General features: G+C 45.5%; 1 protein-coding gene across 1 annotated transcript in view; it reads right to left on the bottom strand.

Moving 5' to 3' along the window:
• LOC127452521 (glutamate receptor ionotropic, kainate 2) overlaps nucleotides 1-14,237 on the bottom strand; it is a 415,871-nt gene that overhangs the window by 106,339 nt on the left and 295,295 nt on the right. The window lies entirely within an intron of this gene.

Here is a 14,237-nt window from a genome sequence, read left to right as displayed (position 1 = left end):
GGACCGCCTCCGCCGGGTATCCCCCCGCGGACCTCCCATTCCCCAGCACTCTCGTCTGCCCCGATCGGGCTTCTGGATGAGTCCGCCGGCTCATCTCACGGTGAGTTCGACCTCTTATTCGGAGCCCGCAAAAGTGATGAGCTCTCGAGCGCAGCATCGGAGAGTGGGCTCGTCCAGTCGGAAGCCTCAGCTGGGCTCCTCCCTTCGGAAACGATTGCCCAGTCACAGGCTGACGCGGAGATGATGACATGCTCTCCCGGGCAGCCACGAGCGTCGGCTAGAGTGGAACCCTCTGCTCTTCTCTGAATCCTCGCAGCTCGGTGATTGGTTTCCTGGGCTCGCGGTGCCGCTCAAAGCCACGCCCCGCCCCCGGAGGATAAAGGCGCTTGCGGTGCACCTATGCCCGCAGAGTGCCGCCACCTGCCACGGGTGCCCAAAGCCCCCATCCAAGGCCTGTAGGTTTACGTTGTCTCTGACGGCCAAGGCCTATGGTGCCGTTGGACAAGCCGCCTCCGCCCTGCACGCCATGGCTCTCCTGCAAGTCCGCCAAGGCGCTAAAGGAACTGCACGAGGGTAGTTCCGCCCCGGGATTGATGTAGGAACTGCGCTCGGCGACCGACCTTGCTCTCCGAGCGATGGAGGACATGGCGCGGTCTCTCGGGTGGACGATGGCCATACTAGTGGTCCAGGAGCGCCACCTTTGGCTCAACCTGGTCGAGATGGGTGAGGCTGACAAGACACGGTTCCTTGTTGCCCCCATTTCCCAGGCGGGCCTATTCGGCGACACCGTCGAACACTTTGCCCAGCAGTTCTCGATGGTGGAGCAGTAGAAGGATGCTAGCTGGCATATCCTGATACCGCTCAAGATCCCGCACCCCGTCTACTCATCGCCAAGGGCTCTGCCGCAGCCCGCCCCTTCGGCCCGGCCCCGGTGTGGAGCCCACCGCAGGAAGCAGATGCCACCCGTCTTGCAGCCGCCCAGAACCCGTGAAAGGCTTCAAAACGCCCTTGAGATGGGCGACCCAGGGACAACGAAACCCGCTGCTCTGGAGCTGGTAAGCAGATCTCTCCATCTTTTTGTTACCTTTTGCATTTAATTGCGCTGCATGCCCAAGTGGCTGCAGTACTCAAGAGCTCAGCAAGAGCAGTTTCCTTGTTCCCTGGATCATGTATCCGGTGTGCACGGCCGTCATCATGACCACCGTCCACCACTCTATTTGGCAGGTTTGGCACTCCAGCGGCAGTCTCCCACCCCTGAGCGCCCAGCTGTGGCACAAATCCGCCCCTGATGTGACAGTCTTCATGGGTCACGAGAACAGGCCTCTTCCTCCCCCATCCCAGGCTGTTCCAGGGGTGGTCACAAGGAGCCAGGTAAGTGCACGGCCACGACGTGGTGTGTCACCTCAAGCTCCGCCCCGCCGCGAGGCCCCACCTGCCGGTACGTCCGATGATGTTGTCCCTTTGGTCCCCCTTGCGTGGAACTTGGACGCATGGTTTGCACTTTCCAATCCGTCGTGAGGGCTGGTCTGGACGTCCGACTCGGCTACGCGATTCACTTCGCCGGGCGTCCACCCTCAGGTGGTCCAGCTGACTTGGAGTCGATTCAACAGGCACAGGTGCACCTGTTCGCCTCCCAAGAATCCTCCCCACTGCCCGCTCTGGTACACCCTGACCGAGACCCCCTTGGCATAAATGTGCTGGCACACAGCTGGCCTCCTGGTATGCGCAAATATGCGTTTTCCCCCAGTGAGCCTACTTGCACAGACCCTGTGCAAGGTCAGGGAGTACGAGGAGCAGGTCGTCCTGGTAGCATCCTACTGGCCCGCCCAGGCATGGTTCTCGGACCTCACACTCCTCGTGACAGCACCCCCCTGGCGAATTCCCCTGAGGAAGGATCTTCTTTCTCAGGGACGGGGCACCATCTGGCACCCGCGCACAGACGTCTGGAATCTCCATGTCTGGCCCCTGGACGGGATGCGGTGGTAGACATGATCACTCAGGCTAGGGCCCCCTCTACGAGGTGCCTGTATGCCTTTAAGTGGCGTCTGTTCGCTAAGTGGTGTTCTTCCCGTCAGGAAGACCCCCAGAGATGCACAGTCGGATCAGTGCTTTCCTTCCTGCAGGAGGGGTTGGAAGGGAGGCTGTCCCCTTCCACCTTGAAGGTGTACGTTGCCACCATAGCAGCACACCACAACGCAGTTGATGCTAAGTCCTTAGGGAAGCACAACCTGATCATCAGGTTCCTAAGAGGTGCCAGGAGGCTTAATCCCTCCAGACCGCACCTCGTTCCCTCATTGGACCTCTCTGTAGTTCTTCAGGGTCTGCAGAGAGCCCCCTTTGAGCCTTTGCAGTCAGCCAAGCTTACGGCACTCTTCTTGAAGACTGCCCTCCTGACTGTGCTCACTTCCATCAAGAGGGTAGGTGACCTGCAAGCGTTCACTGTCAGCGAAACGTGCCTGGAGTTCGGTCCGGGTTACTCTCACGTGATCCTGAGACCCTTACCTGGCTATATTCCCAAGGTTCCCACCACTCCTTTAGGGACCAGGTGGTGAACCTGCAAGTGCTGCCCCAGGAGGAGGCAGACCCAGCCCTGTCATCACTGTGTCCGGTGCACGCTTTACGCATCTATTTGGATCGCATGCAGAACTTTAGAATCTCTAAACAGCTCTTTGTCTGTTTTGGTGCACAGCAGAAAGGAAGCGCTGTCTCCAAGCAGAGGATCGCCCACTGGCTCATTGACACCATAACTATGGTACATGTCGCCCAGGACATCCCGCCCCCGGTAGGGCTACAAGCCCATTCTACCAGGGGTGTAGCGGCTCCCTGGGCCCTGGCTAGGGGTGCCTCTCTAACAGACATTTGCAGAGCAGCGGGCTGGGCAACACCCAACACCTTTGCAAGGTTCTACAACCTCTGGGTGGAACCGGTTTCATCCCAGGTAGTGGCACGCAACACAAGCGGATAAGCCCGGGATAGCTGGCCGGGTGTATCGCTTGCACATAGCGCTTTCCACCTCCCTTGGAGCTGAAGACGTGTGCCATTAATTCCCAGTAGTGTTCACAAACTTTGTTCCCTGGTTGACTTCCTCCGAGCCCTGTGGCAGTCGAGTTTTCAGAGAGATTCGCTGCCGGCCCAGTACACACGCTAACTAAGTGCCCTGTTCTGGGGTAGGTGCTCCGCATGTGGCGGTTCCCTGTAAGGCTAACCCCATGCGATTATATATCTTCCGCTAATTCGTTTCCCTGTTGGCAAACTGCGTCTTCCTTGGGCAGAGCCCCTCTGCCCCAGTCTCCATGTTTGTAGTAACTCCTCCCCCATTGGGCAGGATCTACCTTGAAGACTCTCCACATGGTTGGAAAGACCATGTGATGTATTTTTCCACTTAAATATCCCCCCCCCCCTTTGGGCGAGGTGTGGTCTCCGCTGTGTCTTCTCCTTGGGAGGAAGACCTGGCGGCCCAGTCGGATAATCCCCCTTCTTTTTTAGGGAGTGGAAAAAAAGAAGGGGAAAAGAGGCCACGACTGGTTTAAGCCTGTCTCTGTCTTTTGGGTAGTCGACTTGTCCCCAAAAAGGGCCGTTCGACACTCATAACTATGTTGGGGGAGGTTACGTGTCAACCTGGTGTGCTGGCTATGAGGCACACAGTAGTCTGCCCACCACACACCGCCAGTTCACGTAACACAGTTCAGCCAATTGTGGCGTTTCGTATAGGGACCCCTAGTGTCACTACATCGACACAACGTCGAGTGAGTGACAGATAGGGAACGTCGTGTTTACTTGTGTAGCCTCCGTTCCCTGATGGAGGGAACGAGATGTTGTGTTCCTCCTGCCACAACGCTGAACTACCCGCTGAAATGGCCGGACCTTACATCGGCTCCTCAGCATAAAACCTGAATGAGTGGTTGCATACCAGCTCCTTTTATACCCGTATGTCCGGGGAAGTGGCATGAAAATACCACTCGCCAATTTTCATTGGCCTTTTATCAAAGACCAGAGGTGTCTCGGGCTCCCAAGAGTGACCCCTAGTGTCACTACATCGACACAACGTCTCATTCCCTCCATCAGGGAACGGAGGTTACACAAGTAACCACAACGTTTTCCACCATTGAAAGTTTCCCCTGAACTTGCATAGCAAGCTGCTGCTGCTGTTTATCTCTTGACTCGGCAGTATTAAAATAGTCATCATTTGACTGATACTAAACAGTAATACTGATGTTTATATAGCTATTTATTTTATTTTTATTTATTCTTAATTTTAATGGTCACCATTTGACTGATACTAAACAGTACTACTGATGTTTATTTAGCTTTTTATTTTATTTTTATTTATTCGTTTTTTTTTAATGGTCAGCATTTTACTGATACTAAACAGTACTGATGTTTATTTAGCTATTTATTTTATTTTGTTTATTCTTTATTTTAATGGTCAGCATTTGACTGATACTAAACAGTAATACTGATGTTTATTTAGCTATTTATTTTATTTTTATTTATTCTTTATTTTAATGGTCAGCATTTGACTGATACTAAACAGTACTGATGTTTATTTAACTATTTATTTTATTTTGTTTATTCTTTATTTTAATGGTGTGGCAGGGTGAGCAAGAGACAGATGCAGTGGGTGTGGCGTCAAGCCTCGGAGAGGCATTTATTGGAAACAATAATAAACGTGGGGCGTATGAGGATGCCAGTGTGTGCACACATGGAGATTTGAAGCCGGCTCCCCGAGAAGAGGTGTGCACTGCATTTTAAAGACAGCGGTGATGAAGCATTATCCCCATCAGGTGTGCTTCATTCAACGCTGACCAAACGAGGCTTATTACCTATGCACCTCTTCTCGCTCTCCCGCCCAACTCCCGTCGTGAGCCTGGCTGAAGGGCGGCCCTAAGAGGCGGGGTGACGATGATGAGCCAGAGGGGTGGATCATTCCGCCACAATGGTCAGCAATTGACTTATACTAAACATACAATACGGATGTTTATTTAGCTATTCATTTTATTTTTATTTATTCTTTATTTTCTCAGTGTTCATTTCTAGAATTAGTTTACAATGTATAATAATAATGTCAAATATTCTTTGATAAAAATATCTGTTTAAGAAAGCAGCCTTCTGAGTACCTTTGCATAGTCATATCGGTGCAAAATCTGTGAAAAATCCACATAGAAAAGGTCTGTTTTCATTCCAGCTCAAAAATTAACTATATCGGCCACCATATCGGTAATCAGTGAATTTTCCATCTCTAAAATCGGTATCGGTCTAAAAAATCCCATATCGGTCGGGCTCTAGTACACAGTACTGGGTATGAGTGTATACTCATCTCCATTAGCACTGTCTTTAATGCCAAACAGCTTTGCAGATCCTTGGCATTCTAGCTGTCAGTTTGTCCAGATACTCAGGTGACATTTCACCCCACACTTCCTGTAGATTTGACTTCTGTTAAATTCTGTTACAGGACATCCTATAGATTTGTGCCACAGCTGGGCACGCAGGGGCGGGTAGACTGCCGCTGGAGCGCCAAACCTGCCAAAATGGAATGGTGGACAGTGGTCGTGATGACGGCCATGCTCACCGGTATGTGACCCAGGGAACAAGGGAACCGCTCTTTTGCTGAACTCTTGGGTACCGCAGCCACTTGGGCATGCAGCAAAATTAAATGAAAAGGTAACAAAAGATTCTCCTCCCGGCCCTCCACCGGGGGATGGAGTGGTCTGCTTACCAGCTCCAGAGCAGCTGGTTTCATCGTCCCTGTGTCACCTGTCTCAGGGGCACTTTGAAGCCATTCACGGGTTCTTGGCGGCCAGCCATGAGACGGGTGGCGTCTGCTTCCTGCAGTGGGCGGGCTGCGGCAGAGCCGGTGCAGTCACTGCAGGGGGATGCCCTTGGCGATGAGCAGACGGGCTGCGGGATCTTGAGCCTCGCCGGGGCAAGATGTGCCGGATAGCCTCCGTCTGCTGCTTCACCTCCGAGAACTGCTGGGCTTCGACGGTGTCGCCGAACAGGCCAACCTGGGAAACGGGGGCGCCAAGGAACCGTGCCTTGTCGGCCTCTCCCATCTCGACCAGTTTGAGCCAAAGGTGGCACTCCTGGACCACGAAGATGGACATCACCCACCCGAGAGACCGCACCATGACCTTCATCACCTGGAGAGCAAGGTCGGTCACCGAGCGTAGCTCCTGCATCAATCCCGGGGCGGAACTGCCCTTGGGCAGTTCCTTTAGCACCTTGGCTTGGTGGACTTGCAGGAGAGCCATGGCGTGCAGGGTGGAGGTGGCTTGTCCAGCGGCACCGTAGGCTTTGGCCGTCAGGGACGACGTAAACCTACAGGCCTTGGACAGGAGCTTTGGGCACCCGTGCCAGGTGGTGGCGCTCTGCGGGCATAGGTGCACCACGAGCGCCTTATCTACCGGGGGGATCGCCGAGTAGCCCATGGCCGCCCCACCACTGAGGGTAGTGAGGGCGGGGGAGCTGAAAGATAGGGACTGGGCAGTAAAAGGTGCCTCCCACGACCTTGTCAGCTCCTCGTGCACTTCCGGGAAGAAAGGAACTGGGGTGGGGTGTGGCTGTGAGCGGCGCCGCGAGCCCAGGAACCAATCATCGAGCCACGAGGGTTCAGGGCAGAGTGGAGGGTTCCACTCTAGCCTGACACTCGCGGCTGCCTAGGAAAGCATGTCCGTCATCTCCGCGTAAGCCTTTGACTGGGCGACCGTACCTGAAGGGGGGAGCCCAGCTGAGGCTTCCACATCTGACTGGACGAGCCCGCTCTACAATGCTTCGCTCGAGAGCTCATCACCTTTGCGGGCTCCGAACAAGAGGTTAAACTCACCGTGAGATGAGCCGGCGGACTCATCCAGAATCCTGATCAGGGCAGACGAGCGTGCTGGGGAATGGGAGGTCCGTGGGGGGATACCTGGTGGAGGTGGTCCCATTGGGGTCCCCAAATCGCCCCCAGTGCTAGCCGCGCTGGCCTCATACCCGTAGGTAGAAGGACCGAGGCGGGGAGCCTCTGGGGTGGCTTGCTTTTTTACGAAGGCAAGCCGTGACTGCATCGTTGTCATGAACATGTTCTCGCAATGAGTACATGACCCATCCACGAACGCTGTCTCTGTGTGGGCAGCGCCCAGACACGAAAGACAGCGATCGTGACCGTCAGAAGGCGAGAGATAACGACCACAACCAGGAATAACACACAAATGGAAAGGCATCTTTAAAAAGACGCGTCTTTAAAAAGACGTTCCGTGTGTGCCGCTCTTTTAGAGAAATATACTATTTTTTAGAATATACTCTTTTATTTCTGCCGAAGCACCCAGGGGCTTTCTCTGCAGTGCACCAGTGCAGAGGGGGGAGAAGCCGCTGAAATGCGGCATCAGATCCAGCAGAGGTGAGCCATGGGAATTCAGCTCAGTGAGCATCGACCGCTCAGCTCCGAAGAGAAAATCCGAATGAGTGGTTGCATACCAGCTCCTTTTATACCCGTATTTTCGGGGGAGTGGTATGCAAATACCACTCGCCAATTTTCATTGGTCTTTTATCAAAGACTAGAGGTGTTTTGGGCTCCCAAGAGTGACCCCTAGTGTCACCACATTGACACAACGTCGAGTGAGTGACAGATAAGGAACTGAGTTTTAATGACTTCAACATAAGTGTATGTAAACATCTGACTTCAACTGTATTTATAAATGTGTTTGTTTTTGTGAAAAGCACTACACAATTAGATTTGAACTGAAATTGTTGTTCTGTTATTTCTCTTCAGCTTTATACATTACTCTAATAGTCGGTAGAAACCCACTGTCAACATAATTGAACATACAAAGTAAGTGTTTTTCATATAATATTTTAATGATTTATTTTGGCTTTAGTACAATGACAATATAAAAGGCTATTATTTAGTTTTGCAAACAACATGTTGTTTTTATACAATCACACTTAATACTGTTTTGTTTTTTATCACACAATTTAAATATACAAAATCTACATGAACATTATACAGCCTTTACTGTATATTTTATGAAGGTGGTCGCTCACAAGGGCATCGTCATAAATGGGGGTCCTTGGCATCAAAAAGTTTTAAAACCCCTCAACTAAGCTGTCTACACTTCAAGCTGCATACCATCTATTCAGGAGTGTGAGTGTAGCATGCCGGTCAAAAGGGACAAATACTTTGAAAAAAAAAAAAAAAAAAAAACACCTGCAAATGAAGCATAGCATGTTCTCGAAGAGAAACAGCTTTATTCAAATGACAGTGAGAAAGAGTAATGCAAAAGTAACTAAAGCTGCCTTTTCACTACATCCAACAAATGACAGCCAATAGACCGGCTGATACTTCTGTATTTTGGACAATTATGAACGTAGAAGACAGAAATTATTGTTTGCATTGTGAAAATTTCACAAAACGCTTTTTTATTACTATAAACGTGATTACGTGTTTTGGAACATGGTAGCTGCTTTCTAGCTGGCCGTGAGCTGGTCCAAGCTGGTCATTAGCTGGTCCAAGTTGGGAGACCAGCTTAGACCAGCTACCAGCTTGTCATACCAGCTGAAGGTGGTCAGGCTGGTTTTTTGAAGATGGTAGCTGGTCAATCAGATAAGGACCAGCTTGGACCAGCTACCATGTTCCAAAATACAGCTACCAGCTTAAGCTGGATTTTCCTGCATGGATTTGCTGTTGATTATCATAATAGCAACTGTTAAAACAGCAATAATGATAAATAATACTATTCATAATAAATACTAAGTGAATAATCATCATAAATTTTATTAAATTCATTCATCTGCTCAACAAAATCACACACAGTTATGTTATTCTGAGGTAAACCTTTAGCTTCTCCCTCAATGAATAAAATCCATTGCGAGCAACATGACAGTTCATCACGACAGCCTCTAGCGTACAGTCGTACATGAATGTCGGAGACAGTGAAAAGGTGGCTTGAGGCATAACTTTCCATAAAAATGAACAATGTAATTAATAACTTTTATTTGGGAGTAATACAGTATTTTAATGTATTAATTTTAAAAGTAATATTACCTTGCAATGAAATCCATGTAAAACAGTGTTATTTTCTCTTTCAGTTTTCTTCTTGTTTCGTCTAAACTATACACTCTCGTTTATATCCTGCGTAAAGGCTTTGAGCACCTAAAGTTATTTTTAAGCTCTTAAAACTTTGAAGTTTTAAATATAAATGTCCAGTCCCAGTACTGCAGTTTGATTAAGTTTGACTGTAATTTTAATACCACTACAAGTTTGCAGTGATTTTCCTTCAAAGAAACATCAGTCTTGACACAGTTTGGCCACTGTGCTTCACCCAATACTGATGGAGCAGCTGCTGTCTAAATGCTGACAACAGCTTAGACAACTCAGCCCCTAAAAGTGACATTTGGTTCAATTTCACTACATTTACAGCTGGAATGAGTATCATTTCAGTCAAAATAAAGGCTTATGTCAAGAATTATTGGATTGTCTGTAATTATTCCCAGAGGGGGAAAATTAATGCCAGAAGTGAGCAGATGTTGTCTTGCTACCTTTCTTTTTTGCTTCTAAAGTCCTTTGACAAGATATTTTTATCTCCAGCACGTCAATGTATTTTGCAAACAGCAGACTGCTCTCAAAGCTTGTCAAGACCAATTACAGTGTGTCCTGCTATCATCTTGTGTGTGTGCATTGCTGGGGAATGTTACCGGAACACACATACACTCCGTTTTCACACTAGACGATCCAACCATGACCAGCTGAAGAGGAGTGACTAAGATGCATGTATTACATGTGTGAGGTATTGGTTTGAGTAGGGGATACTGCTATTGAATACTGAAAATGCTCTTTTTTTCAGTCGTATGTTTATTATTATCATAGTCTTTTGTGGAGTCTAATGAGGGTGTGGGCAGTGTTTGCTTGTGTATGTTTGAGAAAATGTGTGTGCTTAATAAGCTCTATATGGGAAGAGTAATGCCATATTTTTCATTTTGTGTCCTTTTGGCAGTATGTGCTTGAGAATGTCCATTTCTTCATAACATCTGCTGTTCACACACACAAACACACTGATTTCACACAGACCTGAAATATCCAAATTAGAGAACTGTGGGTTTTAGTTCATGTCTGTTAGCTTTGAGGTCATCTATGGCTGTGTCTCGTTTGGAAGGTTGCATGCTAGGTAGGACGCGTCCTTTGAAGGCTGCAGTATACCGAGTGTCCTCCTTTAAACAAATCTCGTTTAAACAAGATGGCCTTCGTAGGACAAACGGAAACTGAACGTAACATGGTTGCTATGACAGCATGCCACTCTTTAACAAGCGCCAGTGCTTTGAGTGAGAAGGGAACAAAGTCCCTTTGGAAGGGAATGTATGAGGTACATTTTAGGAGAGTTATAAAGATGTAAAGAGAAAAGAAAATAGATTTTACAGTTGTACTTTTAGTCTAATACTTTATTTTAATTATATATTAATAGAATTATACATATTATATACTCTGCACCCATCTACTGAGGTACTTCAACTTGGGAATTAACATTCCTTGTGTTTGAACATCATATTTACGGGCAAATTGGCGTCATTTTTTTAGACTTTTCCGTTGAAGCAAAGAATTGTGGGTTGTGAGTGCCCACGAAGGATACACCTCATGCATCCTCCGAATTCCTGTGAAAGAAGGTCGCATTTGAAGGCTGCATTCAAAGTGTCCTACTCGCTTTTATGAAATGAGACAGCCTCGATGACGTATGCGGCCGACAAATGCGACCTCCGGAGGACGCATCCTTCCAAACGAGACACAGCCTATATGTTGGTGCACTCTTAAAAGTTGACACAATTATCTTTTAGCAGATTTTCATTTTATTTTTACTCTTTCTCTCTTCCAAGAAAACAGACAAACATATTGATGACTTATCTTGCCCTCAGGGGCATATTCATTTTTATTTTTATTATTATTGTTATATATATATATATATATATATATATATATATATATATATATATATATATTATTTTTCAATGAAATGGTCTCAAAATAACACAATGACCTGTTTAAAAATAAATAAATAAAAAAATAAAAAAATAAATAAAAAAAATGTGACACTTTGAGCCACACCTAAAAATGTATGAATGTCAATGCATTAGATAATAATAATAATAATAATGATACACAGAAATACACTGAAAAAAAAAAAAAAAAAAAAAAAAAATATATATATATATATATATATATATATATATATATATATATATATATATATATATATATATATATATATATATATTAACCAAAAAAATGTGCTTTATGTGGTAACAGGTAACATCTAAAGTCAAAAACATTATTTAACATCAATGAATCAAAAGCTCTTTGGGGGGACAATTGCGGGTTACCAGATTTTACAGTGTAACTTTACTTTTCTAAACCATTTTACAATTACTTTCAATCAACCAATGTGATTTTTATTGGACAATCATATGTTTGACAAGTGTACAAATAAAGGAAAAATATCTATTGTTTTATGAAACCCAACTACATTCTTTTAGTAAAATGTTGTGCTTGAAAATGTATACTTGTGATATATTTCTTTTAAATACATTTTACTTGTGTGTTTTGTCATCTATTTTGTTTCACTAATATTGTTTATTAATTGACGCTGGCTTACTCAACCAGCTATTTGTTTATTTATTTATTTATTTATTTTTTTTGGATTTTTCCCCTTTTTCACCCAATTTGGAATTTCCAATTCCCAGTGCGCTTTTAAGTTCTCATGGTCGCGTAGTGATTCGCCTCAGTCCGGGTGGTGGAGGATGAATCCCAGTTGCCTCCGCATCTGAGACCATCAACCCACACATCTTATCATGTGACTTGTTGAGCGCGTTGCCACAGAGACATAGCGCGTGTGGAGGCTTCACGCCATCCACCGCGGCATCAGTGCTTAACTCACCACGCGCCCCACTGACAACTAACCACATTATAGCGACCACGAGGAGGTTACCCCATGTGACTCTACCCTCCCCAGCAACCTAGCAGCCTGGCCATTTTGGTTGCTTAGGAGACCTGGCTGGGGTCACTCAGCACGCCCTGGGATTCGAACTAGCGAACTCCGGGGGTGGTACCCAGCGTCTTTTACCACTGAGCTACCCAGGCCCCCCAGCAATTTATTTAAAGCTTATTTGTCTCATTCTTGTAATTGCTGTTTTACTATATTCTGTTATTGTTCTGTTCTGTTATTTTAATATTATGTACTTTGTTCTGCTTTGGTTTGTACACACACACACACACACATATATATATATATACAGTGGTGTAAAAAAGTGTTTGCCCCCTTCCTGATTTCTTATTTTTTTGCATGTTTGTCACACTTAAATGTTTCAGATCATCAAACAAGTTTAAATATTAGTCAAAGATAACACAAGTAAACACAAAATGCAGTTTTTAAATGAAGGTTGTTATTATTAAGGGAAAACAAAATCCAAACCTACATGGCCCTGTGTGAAAAAGTGTTTGCCCCACCTGTTAAAACATAACTTAACTGTGGTTTATCACACCTGAGTTCAATTTCTCTAGCCACACCCAGGCCTGATTACTGCCACACCTGTTCTCAATCAAGAAATCACTTAAATAGGACCTGCCTGACAAAGTGAAGTAGACCAAAAGATCTTCAAAAGCTAGACATCATGCCGAGATCCAAAGAAATTCAGGAACAAATGAGAAAGAAAGTAATTGAGATCTATCAGTCTGGAAAAGGTTATAAAGCCATTTCTAAAGCTTTGGGACTCCAGAGAACCACAGTGAGAGCCATTATCCACAAATGGCGAAAACATGGAACAGTGGTGAACCTTCCCAGGAGTGGCCGGCCGACCAAAATTACCCCAAGAGCGCAGCGACGACTCATCCAAGAGGTCACAAAAGACCCCACAACAACATCCAAAGAACTGCAGGCCTCACTTGCCTCAGTTAAGGTCAGTGTTCATGACTCCACCATAAGAAAGAGACTGGGCAAAAAAGGCCTGCATGGCAGAGTTCCAAGACAAAAACCACTGCTGAGCAAAAAGAACATTAAGGCTCATCTCATTTTTGCCAGAAAACATCTTGATGATCCCCAAGACTTTTGGGAAAATACTCTGTGGACTGACAAGACAAAAGTTGAACTTTTTGGAAGGTGTGTGTCCCATTACATCTGGCGTAAAAGTAACACCACATTTCAGAAAAAGAACATCATACAACAGTAAAATATGGTGGTGGTAGTGTGATGATCTGGGGCTGTTTTGATGCTTCAGGACCTGGAAGACTTGCTGTGATAAATGGAACCATGAATTCTGCTGTCTACCAAAAACTCCTGATGGAGAATGTCCGGCCATCTATTCGTGACCTCAAGCTGAAGCAAACTTGGGTTCTGCAGCAGGACAATGATCCAAAACACACCAGCAAGTCCACCTCTGAATGGCTGAAGAAAAACAAAATGAAGACTGTGGAGTGGCCTAGTCAAAGTCCTGACCTGAATCCTATTGAGATGCTGTGGCATGACCTTAAAAAGGCAGTTCATGCTCGAAAACCCTCTAATGTGGCTGAATTACAACAATTCTGCAAAGATGAGTGGGCCAAAATTCCTCCACAGCGCTGTAAAAGACTCACTGCAAGTTATCGCAAACGCTTGATTGCAGTTGTTGCTGCTAAGGGTGGCCCAACCAGTTATTAGGTTTAGGGGGCAATCACTTTTTCACACAGGGCCATGTAGGTTTGGATTTTGTTTTCCCTTAATAATAACAATCTTCATTTAAAAACTGCATTTTGTGTTTACTTGTGTTATCTTTGACTAATATTTAAACTTGTTTGATGATCTGAAACATTTAAGTGTGACAAACATGCAAAAAAATAAGAAATCAGGAAGGGGGCAAACACTTTTTCACACCACTGTACATATAAAAGTTTTGTTTGTGTTTATTTTTTCTGTGTAATATGTATATGCATACATTTTCAAATGAATGTTTATGTATGTATACTGTATATGTGGACACTGTAAAAAACTGGTTACAATTTATTAGAAATATAAAACAAAATATATCTATTTCCAAATAGTGTTATATGATGGGTCATGCAGGAACTTCTGAGAATGCCTAATATTTGTCTTTTTAAACATAATATAAATTTTCAACATTAACAATAAGGTAAATCATAATTTTTATGATATATATATATATATATATATATATATATATTTACAATACGTTTTTACAGTAAAATTGCATGTATTGTCTTGTTAATAAGATATAATTTCTAC

This window comes from Myxocyprinus asiaticus, chromosome 15 (genome assembly GCF_019703515.2).
Source record: "Myxocyprinus asiaticus isolate MX2 ecotype Aquarium Trade chromosome 15, UBuf_Myxa_2, whole genome shotgun sequence".
Taxonomy (NCBI): Eukaryota; Metazoa; Chordata; class Actinopteri; order Cypriniformes; family Catostomidae; genus Myxocyprinus; species Myxocyprinus asiaticus.
This window is presented reverse-complemented; position numbering and strand designations above follow the sequence as displayed.